This window comes from Triticum aestivum, chromosome 6A, assembly GCF_018294505.1.
Source record: "Triticum aestivum cultivar Chinese Spring chromosome 6A, IWGSC CS RefSeq v2.1, whole genome shotgun sequence".
NCBI lineage: Eukaryota > Viridiplantae > Streptophyta > Magnoliopsida > Poales > Poaceae > Triticum > Triticum aestivum.
Genome location: NC_057809.1, coordinates 558,155,685 through 558,168,861, shown reverse-complemented (window position 1 = coordinate 558,168,861; position 13,177 = coordinate 558,155,685). Strand labels below are relative to the sequence as shown.

The 13,177-nt window shown below is 45.7% G+C and overlaps 1 pseudogene; it reads left to right on the top strand.

Moving 5' to 3' along the window:
* The first annotated feature begins 672 nt into the window (after positions 1 to 672).
* LOC123129691 (cytoplasmic tRNA 2-thiolation protein 1-like) lies at positions 673 to 11,201 on the top strand (annotated as a pseudogene).
* The last annotated feature ends 1,976 nt before the right edge of the window (positions 11,202 to 13,177 follow it).

The window sequence follows — 13,177 nt, the reverse complement described above, 5'->3', positions numbered from 1 at the left end:
TCTATGTATTCACACATGTATTATGTTTCCGGTTAATACAATTCTAGCATGAATAATAAACATTTATAATGATATAAGGAAATAAATAATAACTTTAATATTGCCTCTAGGGCATATTTCCTTCACGTTGGCGGCTGCCGGAGCTCGGGCGAGCTCGGGGTCGTCGCTAGGAGGCACGGCAGGAGGTGCGGAGCGGTGCTGCGGGCCCCTGGGGACACGGCGAGTGCGGTGAAGCGCTCGGTTGCGAGCTTGCGCGGCTGTGGCCACGGCTACGCCATGGCCGGCGGCGAGATGCCTCGGTCGTGGTTGGGGATCGGGCTAGAGAACGCGCGGAAGTGAGGAAATAGGGGGAAAGAAGGAGGAGCTCATGGCGGATCCGTAGGGATGGTTAGCGGCCTCGGGGATGCTCGGGAGGCGGCGAATCGACGACGACGATCTTCGGTGGCCGATGAGGAAAACGGCGGCGATGGCGGCGTTGCGGCGCATCCGGGGCCTCGTGGTTCGTTGAGGAGGTCCGGGACGTCGAGACGGAGCTCGTAGACACGGCGAGGGGTCGAGGGGGAGGCGGTGGCTGCGGCTATGGCGGTAGCAATCTCGCGGGCGTCTCGGCCATGGTGGAGAGGGCGAGAGGGAGACGAGGGGAAGAGTGGCGGGGCGGTCGGAGAGATCCAGATGGCTCTTGCGGGTCTGTCCGTGGTGCCACGCAAGCTAGCAGGCAGGAGGTGGCACGGGCGCGTGTGTGCGCACGGCGAGCACATGCTCAGCATCCTCCTGGCGCGGTGGAGACGACGACTGGCAGCACCAGTCAGCTGGGCCAGTGCAGATGGGCCACCAGGTGGCTGCACAGGTGAGTTGGCCTAGGTAGGCTCTCTCTCTTCTCTGTTTTCTAAATTGTTTCAGTTTTCTATTTTTCTGCAATTGTTTTGGGTTTAGTTTTAACACCAAACCATTTTATAAAATCCTGAAAATAAATATGTGACTAGAACTAAAATATCCTAAACCACATAAAATGTTCCAGAATTATTGGACATATATTAATTATATAAAGAATACATATCCAATGCAAATAGTTATTGAATTAATTCAAAGGCCCAAAATAAATGTTTCTGAGATACCAAAAACATTGGTTTGAATTTTACTTCTTGCCAATATTTTCGGAGACTAAGAGGAACATTTTCTTGGATTTCTTTGAAGACCTTTTAATGTTGATTAATTTTGAACTGGTTTATGAGGGTTTCAACAAACCTCAATTCAACTTTCAGAAATTTTAGACATGATGCATGAGTGCAGATGCAACTATTTCACTCAGGCACTCTAGGGCTGTGACAACTCACCCCCACTAAAACAAGAATCTCGTCCTGAGATTCAAGAAGTGGAGTAAGAAGACAGAGGGTCACAAAACTATCACAGTCTTCTCGATCCAACTGCCCTTCTCGAAGATACCAATATATTGCATCACATTGCTCTTGACGTCTTTGTCTTTGGGATCTTCATCCAACACGATGAAGACGGAAGGAAACTCTACATGGAACGATCTTCTCAAAGATCGAGCAACTCAAGATCAACTCATGGAGTGAGACATTAGAACATCTCTTGAGCTGAGACACAAAACACACATCAAGAGATATGGAAGGTAATAGATGACAAGGGTTCAAATTGGTAGGCAACAATTCCACGCTGGAGTAGGATGGTGCATGGTTTCAAAGTAGCGAGGAGGTAATTTCCATGATTCCATAACGGGACACCTTAGGGAAAGGTGACTCGTAGAGCATTTCCCTTAAGTGGCAAAAAGAATTACTTTTGATACAAAGATCACTGAAACTCTTTATACCAGCCTGAGGTAATCACAATCGATCGTTGGAAGGGGTTTGAAAGAATGGCATACTCCGACTAGGATGGATGATGTGGACTACCTTGTTGAAGACAACGCAAGGGATGATTTTGTTTGCGTGTGCTCTTAAGAACTTGAGCATTTCCATAATCATCAAGGTTCTACCAACATCCATGGCAAGGATCCTGGCAACACGACATACTACCATGATGACTAGTGATGGATGATGCGGAAACAAAGGAAGATAACACCCTCTCCGACCTTCCCTTAGCGAGGCTAAGGGAACAGAATCTGGACAATCGACCGGGAGACATTTAGCACTCCGCTTCTAATGTTCTCCTTGATGTGCTAGCGTAATTCATTCATAGATATGGTTTGATATCTAGAACATCAAGTAAAAGGTCGGACTTCGGAAGCTCAAGAATCCATAAGGAATAACTACTGGAGTAAATCCTACGAATTCCTTATGGGGAGGTGGCCAACTTTCTCAATCAAGATGCTACAATAATAGGTCTTCTGGCTCGTGCGTTGGCCACGACATCCACTTTACCAGGTTACAGAGAGACCAATATTATAGTTCTTGGGAAACGTTCCAACCATCATATCTGCCCGAGACTCAGATCTGGTTGGTGTCAGGATATTCCAGACTCATCCAGTCTAGAGGGAAAAATGAGAGTTTGCAACATAAGTCGATGAGATGACGTTGCAGGATTCTCGGGAAATGGACTACGGTGGTAAGCTCCAAAACATGAGCTGGTTCTGCTACAAACATGTGAACACGCTGTCCCAGACAAGCATGACCACGTAGTAGTCTTACAACGAAACACTACCGAGTTCAGGTGGGGAACCATCATTGCGGATAACAAAGTCCTTTAATAAGCCCGGGTTAGCTCTTAGGAAGGAGCTTCTTCTCCTTGAACAATTCAATCAGTGGCTTGGTGTGCTATGGAATACATATGGAATGAAGATGATCAGTCTATCAAACCATAGAATACTTCGCACATGCATGACTGACTTGGGATGATTCCAGAGGAAGCAAAAACGAACCTTCTCGAATTCACGGTGGCAACTTACATCAAGTACGCGTGAATCAAAGAAAATCACTTCTTTCATCCAACATTTGATCACAGGGACCAATCGATGAAGATATCTTTCTTCATTAACACACACAAACACAAGGATATCCCTTAGAGATGAACTAAGTCAGACAAGCTTTTATCTTCCAACTCTCCAAGCTGTTGTTTAGCTTAACCAACTAGCTCGGGGGTATCCAACACAGATTCTTGGAGAATGGCTAGTTTATAAGAAACCAACTTGATCACAAACTCCACATATCGGTCAGGGAACGACCTAGTGATACTTCCATGAAGATATCCGGAAAATCACGAAGCACCGATATGTTACTAAGCTCGAGAACAATCTTGCTTTTCAGGGCAAGATGATATGATCAGGAAGAGCGAGGGATTGATACAATCCTAACTCGTTGACCAAAGAGTGCACCAGGAAAAATGGGCTAGGTAACACGATCAATCCCAGGATGATGATTGAATAACCAACACGCTAAGAATGAGATTGTTGTCCATTAACTACTAAGCAACACGGTTGCTAGGAGTATTGATTTCACACATCATGGTTCACTTGTCGGCATTCCGGTTGTGACAACACGGGACCGAGGAATGAAAAATGATGGCAAGAAGTATCACTGCATCAAGAATTCATAAGAGGTGGTGTAATTCTCATGACATTCTTGACATAAAGATGGTAACACTCCAGGTGGAACAGAATCAAAAGCTGGATGGGCACTTGATCTGCAGAAAAGAACTGCTTTGACCCAATCCTAGATATGGATGAGGTACTGGAGTTTGTTTCTGCTAGTCATTCTGGAATAGAATGGCTTGACGGACCACAAGAGTGAAAGGTATCGATGACACGGATGCACAACTAGTCCTGACTATCAATTGATAGACGATGGTCGGAAAACAAATAAAGAGAGACACCTCAAAGGAATATATGGTTTTCTGAGTTGCGGATGCATAGATTTAGTATGTCAGACCAGTTCAACATATTTCTTCCAGATAATCCATGCAGAAAGGTAGGACTGGCAGATTCGCAATACATAATGGATAACTCATCAAGATCACTCTAGTTGTGATCTTTTGATTCAATAGAACTTCTGCCATAAGCAGTTCATGATATTTGGAAGAAGGATATACCATGAACCTCGAGGACTATCACAAAGGTTACTAATATCCTAAAGGAATGAGAAAAACTATCAACATGAAGTAAGTAGGGTGAATCTCGGGATCAGAAACCCAGGCGTAGAATACCTACTACTAAGTAGCATCACGGGATGCTCTCAAGAATGGTGGCCAGAATCATCACACTGGGAATATAAAGCATGGCTAGATTATGGGTGGTTCTCTAAGATGCCTAGGGTCATAATAATGGCTCCAACATATATGTCGAGGCAATAAAGTACCTCAACTCACCGATTAGTGTGGTTGAACTGGCCTAAAGGAACATCAGGAACGAAAAGAAGGAATTTGCAAATGCATCAGACTATTTTAGAAACCTGGGATGACTCGGACAACATAACGACTGTAAATGCTCAAAATGATTTGAGACAACCTGCAAAGATGGTGGCATAACCTCTCAACATCACAATATCAAGGTTCTGGGGCCAGCTATGAACATATGGAAGTAGTAGGAACTGAACTGAGGCTTGAACTCAACAATCCTAGGCAACTACGGTTTAGTAACACGTCATCCTGAGAGATAGAAGAGAAGCCTAGTTTTTAACCCCGTAGAAAAGATAAGATGACTTAGATCAGAAGGTCATGAGGATAAGGAGTAAAAAGAGCCCTACGTTCCCTTCCACAATCAATTCCCTTATATAACTAAAGCATTTTTAGACACAACTTCGACCAGTTTGGCTTGGAAAACCTACAGGCAGTCAGGCTCTGATACCAACGCTGTCAGGACCCCGATTCCAAGTCACATTGATCTAGCTGGTAACACCTCATATCACTTTGCGGCCTCACGCACGGTATTCCCACGGGTGTCGCCTTACCATGCCCCAGGACCGTTTGCGCCTTTTGGCTCACGTATATGATAGTGTCGCTAGCAACCATATGACAGAGAACCCGGGCCGACATGACTAGTCGTGAACCCAAAGCGGCACTAACCCATGGGGACAGGCATACATGAATCAACTTCGAGCATGTCGGTCAGCAGCGTGTGAATCCGGGCTGTAGCACTGGGCTAACAGGACTCCGGTAACCCGGGCTGTAGCAGGCTAGGCAGGACATCGAATGTCACCGCGTGACATTTCCCCGAAGGGACAGACATAGGAACAAAGTGAAACACATGCCGGCCAGTCAAGTGTCCTGAGCAGTAGTGCTGGGCTAGCAGGACTCCGGTGAACCGGGCTGTAGCGGACTACTATGGCTCATGGAAGCACAAGACTACATTTCCCCATAAGAGAGGCTACCAAGGATAAACCACTAGGTTGTCGGATCCCACACATACCAAGCATTTCAATCATACACACAATATGCTCGATATGTGCAAATACAACATGGCATCACAACATAACTCTACGACTCAAAGTATTTATTCATTAGGCTCCGAGGAGCGAGATATTACAAACATGGGTCTCATGACCCAACATACAGAGCATACAAGCAACAAGCACATGCGGAAGCTTAACTTGTCTGAGTATAGACAACTACAAATGAAGAAGGCTCAGAAGCCTGACTATCTACAAGACCCTCCCAAGGGTACAAGATCGTAGCTGAGGTAACAAGCTAAACGTCGAAGTCCACGCGAAACTACTAGCGAGACTGGAGTCTCTCTGCAAAACATAAATTAAGCAAATGTGAGTACAAATGTATCCAGCAAGACTTACATCAAAACTGACTACATATGCATCGGTATCAACAAAGGGGGTGGTGGAGTTTAACTGCAGCAAGCCAGCTTTGACTCAGTGGCTAACCTGAACTACGATTGCAAGTAACTCTTTTGAGGTGGCGCACACGAGTCCACAAATTCACCATACCAATACACCACTATGGATCCGCTCCCGTCTCCCTGCGAGAACGCCATCCATAGCACTCACGCTTATCTTGCGAGTTTTAGAGTATCCACTTCCACTTGTCTATGAACTAAGCAAGGGGTCCAAGTTTCCATATCCATGGAACCCGGCTATTTGAATAGATAATGATAACCCTGCAGGGGTGTACTTCTTCACACACGCTCTCGCCACTTATCGCCCTGTACACGTCATGTACCTCGGCAACCTTCAAGCGGAAGCCGGTCGAGGGAGTCGGCCACGACCTGACTAACCACACAAGTCTCTCGTCCAGGTTTATCGCCTATTCGGGTTCCATCCGCAAGGAGATCCGGCCGGGGTGTCGCTCATGGCCCCAAACAATGTGTGCAGGGTTCCCAAGCCCACCTCGACAGATGGATCTATGCTTGGTACACCGTGCCATGGTGCCTAGTCTGTCCCAAGCCCACCTGTACCGGGTACCACTTGGTAGACTACTAGCATGACCTACAAACACCAGAAACTAGTTGCAACTCCTGTACAGAGATCAGGTTGATTAATAAGTCAAGAGGGGCACTTAAGCATTCCAATGTGTGGTAGTAACTGTTCATGGATCACAAACACAGAATTCAGTTCCTGAGGACGGCTGCAATGAGACAACCCACCATGTACTCCTACATGGCCTCTCACCGCTACCTTTACCAAATCATGTTCACACACTTAGCTCACACACAGTAGGACATGTTCACACACCTCCGATTCATCTCCGATGAATCAGACCTGACTCAACTCTAAGCAGTAGCAGGCATGACAAACAAGCATGAATGAGTAGGCACATCAGGGCTCAAACAGCTCCTACTCATGCTAGTGGGTTTCAGCTATTTACTGTGGCAATGACAGGTCATGCAGAGGAAAGGGGTTCAACTACCGCAGCATGTAACAGTTAAATCGATGTTGTCCTAATGCGGTAAAAGAGAGCAGGAGCGAGAGAGTGGGATTGTATCGGAATGAACAAGGGGTTTTTGCTTGCCTGGCACTTCTGAAGATAGTATAGCTCTTCATCGGTGTCATCGATCACGTCGTCGGAAACAACGTCTACTGAGAGGGGGCAATTACCGGCAAACAAGGAAGAATACAATCAATGCAATGCAACAATATGATGCATGATCATGACATGGCAATATATTGTGATTTGGGCTAATGCAACAGAAAGTCATTTTAATTGAAGTGGAATTCAAAACTATATCAAATTCCAACTCCAGACCTATTATGAAATTTGCCCTAATCATGTTTCATCCTAAACAGTGAGGTTAACTTGCTCAAACATGCATGAAAATGGTACAGATGGATTCCTTGAATTTTTCTGATAATTTTTCATATATAAATTATTTCATTTGGAGTTATGGTTGATTTTATATGAATTTTTGAAGTTTGCAACATTTTCTGGAATTTCCTATATAAAAGTAAATCCAGAAAATACTTATTGCGTCAGCATAGCGTCACTGTGACGTCACCAGGTCAACGGGGTCGGTCCAGGTCAAACCTGACCAATGGGGCCCACTGGTCAGTGACTCAGGGCCAGTTAGTGTCGCTGACAGGTGGCCCCGGTTAACTGCCACGTCAGCCAGTCAACCCTGACGCGTGGGTCCGCTAGTTTTGTTAATTAGTCTAGCTTAAAATTAAACAGCGGCTTAATTGGGCAGCAGGGCCCACTGTCATTGTCTAGAGGGTGGGGTTAATTAGTGGGGTTAGCTGCTAATGACAGCCACGTCAGCTGCCGGCGTTTAGCCGCCGGCGACCAAATATGCGGCGGAGGAAGTCGGGATTTCGCTGCAGGGCCCTATTTGGCGCGCGGGGAGCATCTACATGAAGCTGGGGGGCTGTCGCGTCGAGTGGTGGTGTTGTTTGAGCTCGGGATGGTCGGAAAAGATGCCGGCGACAACGTTGGCGGCTGCCGGAGCTCGGGCGAGCTCGGGGTCGTCGCTAGGAGGCACGGCAGGAGGTGCAGAGCGGTGCTGCGGGCCCCTGGGGACACGGCGAGTGCGGTGAAGCGCTCGATTGCGAGCTTGCGCGGCTGTGGCCATGGCTACGCCATGGCCGGCGGCGAGATGCCTTGGTCATGGTTGGGGATCGGGCTAGAGAACGCGCGGAAGTGAGGAAACAGGGGGGAAAGAAGGAGGAGCTCACAGCGGATCCGTAGGGATGGTTAGCGGCCTTGGGGATGCTCGGGAGGCGGCGAATCGACTACGACGATCTTCGATGGCCGATGAGGAAAACGGCGGCGGTGGCGGCGTTGCGGCGCGTCCGGGGCCTCGTGGTTCGTCGAGGAGGTCGGGGACGTCGACACGGAGTTCGTAGACACGGCGAGGGGTCGAGGGGGAGGCGGTGGCTGCGGTTATGGCGGCAGCAAGCTCGCGGGCGTCTCGGCCATGGTGGAGAGGGCGAGAGGGAGACGAGGGAAAGAGTGGCGGGGTGGTCGGAGAGATCCAGATGGCTCTCGCGGGTCTGTCCGCGGCGCCACGCAAGCTAGCAGGCAGGAGGTGGCACGGGTGCGTGTGTGCGCACGGTGAGCACACGCTCGGCGTCCTCCTGGCGCGGTGGAGACGACGACTGGCAGCACCAGTCAGCTGGGCCAGTGCAGATGGGCCACCAGGTGGCTGCACAGGTGAGTTGGCCCAGGTAGGCTCTCTCTCTCTTCTCTGTTTTCTAAATTGTTTCAGTTTTCTATTTTTCTGTAATTGTTTTGGGTTTAGTTTTAACACCAAACCATTTTATAAAATCCTGAAAATAAATATGTGACTAGAACTAAAATATCCTAAACCACATAAAATGTTCCAGAATTATTGGACATATATTAATTATATAAAGAATACATATCCAATGCAAATAGTTATTGAATTAATTCAAAGGCCCAAAATAAATGTTTCTAAGATACCAAAAACATTGGTTTGAATTTTACTTCTTGCCAATATTTTCGGAGACTAAGAGGAACATTTTCTTGGATTTCTTTGAAGACCTTTTAATGTTGATTAATTTTGAACTGGTTTCTGAGGGTTTCAACAAACCTCAATTCAACTTTCAGAAATTTTAGACATGATGCATGAGTGCAGATGCAACTATTTCACTCAGGTACTCTAGGGCTGTGACAGTGGGCAATAGTCTCACCGCTGCAACAGAGATAAATATTGTAAGGCGATATTTTTTTAAAATATAGTTACTGATGGCAAGGCAATCGATCATGGCTATTTCAAAAATATGATAAACCAACTGGTATCATCAAACATTTATCTTATCTGTACGGCGCAAATGTTGCATGAGCTTATTCTGGAAATGCTCCTTGCTTATCCAGCTCGATCTTCTATCAGATTAAAACACGTTTTGTACTGTTATGCAGATTCAACTGTGCTAGCATACGTGTTATCAGAGTTAAACATGCCACAACTATGGCCTTTTATCTATTGATGGAGGAATCACAGGCTACAGAGACGACTCTCTAGACTATTAAAAGGAATGAGATCCAGGTTACCCTCCTTACCTGATACACATAGTTCTGCCGCAAAATTATTCTTCCTAAAATATGTTTGGTTCATTGATTATTCATATCTTCTGGCTCTCTTTTCCTATTGTTTTTTGTCTCTCTTGTTCTATTTCCTAATGTTACCACTTCAATGCATATTCATCTCTTGCTGATTCAACCATACAATTCACTTATTGCAGTATGGCCTACCAGTGAAAATAGTGTCTTATAAGGAACTCTATGATTGGACAATGGATGATATTGTGAAAGCAATTGGCCTAAAAACAATTGTACTTTCTATGGTGTTTTTCGACGTCAGGTAGCTCTTAACTACTACTCTTATCAGTAAGGCAAATGCATGCTCATTAATCAAATGAACATTCAATTCTATTAGGCAGTAGACCGGGGTGCTGTTCTCTTGAAGGTTGATAAGATTGTAACTGGGCATAATGCAGATGATATTGCAGATGTTAGAAAGGTAACTTAACTTTATTGAAGGCCCAAGGGGCATATATATATATATATATATATATATATATATATATATATATATATAGATAGACACACACACACACATTACTTGAGGTGCAAGGAAACTAAAAATAGACTAATAAGAACTCCTAGACCAATACTAATACTCCTTAACACCCCCCCCCCCTCAAGAAGTGTAATACTAAAAAAAGATAATCCAAATCCGCGTCTTGAGAGTGTCGTCGTAGCATGAAGAGTCTTCAAAACATGTCGAGTCGTCAAAGGGGATAACAAAGAGATGGCACATCAGAGGAAGACAACACATCGATAGAAGATACAATAGAAGTATCAAGAGAAGATGGGTTGTCGAAAGAAGATGGCACATCAAAAGAATGAAGCATTGCTTAAAGAATCATGGTCCATGAAAACCGACGGCGAAAGAAGCTGGGCAGCAAGAGAATGAGTTTAGATCAACAATGCAAAGAGAGGCCACAGAAACCCCTTACAGAGGACAATGACCAGAAAAAAGCTGACGGACAAAGGTATGATAGACTCACATGACATGAGAAAACACAAAATATCAACAGATTTGATGGACATAGCGAAAATTATAGAAAACTAGAAAGCTAAAAAGCACATGAACTAGATACGATGGCAGCGGAAAAACTAGTGGCGATGGCAATCCAATCAAGCAGGGAGCCGGGCGGGGACGGGAGGGCACAGGGCGGATCGAGCACAACAGCCGACCAGGACGAGGCGGACGCAGAGTCGCGGACAGCGGCCGGACATGGGCGGTAGCAGATCTAGTCGAGGACATGGACTGTCCTGCTGAATATTTTACGTGGTGATATTGCAAGGTAAATGTTGATTTGTAAATAACGTGCTATTTTTTATCTTTGTTCTCTTTTACAATTTTCGAGCTGGTATTATATATGCTTTTATCTTCTAGGCTAAGTAGATGCACCTTCATAACTACTCCCTCCGTTCCGAATTACTTGTCGTAGGTGTGGATGTATCTAGATATATTTTAGTTCTAGATACGTCCATTTCTGTGACGAGTAATTTGGAACGGAGGGAGTACTGGTGAAGATGGACCAAAACCAAGATGCAACCCTTTCAAATACACCTGCGAAAAAGAGATTGTCATATATCCTTTACACGAAACATTTTAATCAGTTTTAATTTGTTATTAACTTATTATGTCCATCAAACATGGGTTGATGATATTTGAGCCTTGACTGTATGACACATATGCGTATTTCAAAAAGCTGGACTACTTCTCCACTGGATGTAATTCATGTTTCATTTCTTATGCAGTTTTGTTCTCTCTATAGTTGAATAGTAGCTCCTCATTCCATTATCTCAAGATACCAGGAAGACAAAACATAAATTTCCTGACAATAAATGCACTTCACGAAAAGAGAAAAGTGATTTTTCAGTGGTCCCAATGAGAACTATCTCCAGTTTAAACCCTCATGGGTAGGATAGTTTTTTTTTGGTGGGTTCGGTGCAACTTGCTCCAATTTAAACCCTCATGCTTGGATAGTTTAGGGCTATTTGAGCCCCAACTAGCTCAAACTAACTCTAACCCATGGATCCAAACAGGGCCTATGGCCAGTCTCGACGCAGAGCAGTCGCGTGCACCGGGAAGCGACGCTCTCTCGGCTGTCGCGCCACTTCAAAGCCGGCGCCAGTGAGAGGTCGCCTCCGCTCTGCCGGGCATTAATGCGGCACTGACGCTCCAGGGCGACGCTGACCGTTTCATGCGGGAAGCGCGCGCTGGCAAGGGAGTATAGGTTTTGAACCGTTTCAGGTGTAGTACTGGTAGTTTGCAAAACTACTCAATTATTGCACTCGGTTTCCTAGAAAATTGTGGTAAAAACATTACTCCACAGCCCGCTTCCCTTCTCCTTCCTCTTCCACCGCCCGCGCACGTCCATGGGAAGCGACCGGTCAACCCTTATATAGGAGTGCTAGCACAAAAAGATGCATGCATGGCCACTAAAATTTCCATATTAAAGCGCCGCTCCGGCGGGAGTATGGCGTATGTTGTTACCTTCGGCCGGCCCATGGCTACCGGGCGACGGCGACCAGAGAAGAGGCGGCGGGAGGGGAATGAATGCAGCTACTGTTTGGGTTCGCGTTCCGACTTAAATAAATGCGCAGCATTACGTGTACCCGCGGGTGCACAAATTGTAACATATGTGTCTGCTTAAGTGGGCGTCACGTAACTAGTGTGTGTGTGAGAGAGATTCTGAGAGACAGAATGCGTGTGTGCGACTCTACTCTTCGGACATGTACTCAACCTTTTGCATTGGGATATAAGTATAATAGTATTTACTTTAGCTAGTGATTTACGTGGCCATGTTAATGTGGTTGTGTCAAAAAAATGTCACTTCCTGCTCGTGATTTGCGTTATATAATTAGAAGCAAGATTCTCGTGCATTGCACGGAACATCAATATGCATTTTTTACAGAACACCTGTTGTGATTAACCCATCCAGGAGTAATCCCATGTGTAAAAACTAATGATATCTCGAGAATTTTATCGGAAAACTGGTATCTCGAGAATGTCATCGAAAAAATGAAAGATGAGAGATAAGGCGAGGAGGAGTGGAGCGTGGTGGTGACTGGTAGTCAGAATGGGCGGAGGCATGGGGATGGACGGCGCCGGCAGGCGGCAGCGGCCACCATGCATGCTAGATTGTTCCAGAGACTTATTCCTTTTTTAATTGCTGAGCATGAGGTTGCGGGAGATAATGATGTGGAGAGAGGTGCGGGTATCTTTTGTAAAATTATCATAGTTTGCTTTCTATCCTCAGATATAGATCATACGGTCTGTATTACAAGATGGCAAGCACACCATCATCACCAACTCGTTTTTTTATAAGGGAACAGATAATAAGTTTGCTGACTACTAAAGTAAAGTGGAATTTGTCCATGTTATGCAAGTAAATAAAGCTGATTGTTCATCATATGGGTAAGGTTGGATGAAGGGTGGTAGGAATAAATGATCCGCCTAGAGCATGTGTGTGTGAGATGGAGTCTTAGTGTGTGTGTGTGTGTGAGAGAGAGAGAGAGAGATGGAGTCTTAGTTTGTGTGTGTGTGAGAGAGAGGGAGAGAGATGGAGTCTTAGTGTGTGTGGGGGGGGGGCGTGCGTGCTTGCGTGTGTGTGTGTGTTTGTGTGTGTGTGAGAGAGAGATGGAGTCTTAGTGTGTGTGTGTGTGTTGGGGGGTGCGTGCATGTGTGTGTGTGTGTCGCGAGGTCCTCTGTGGCGGATGTAATTTAGGTGTTCATGGCTTTCATCAT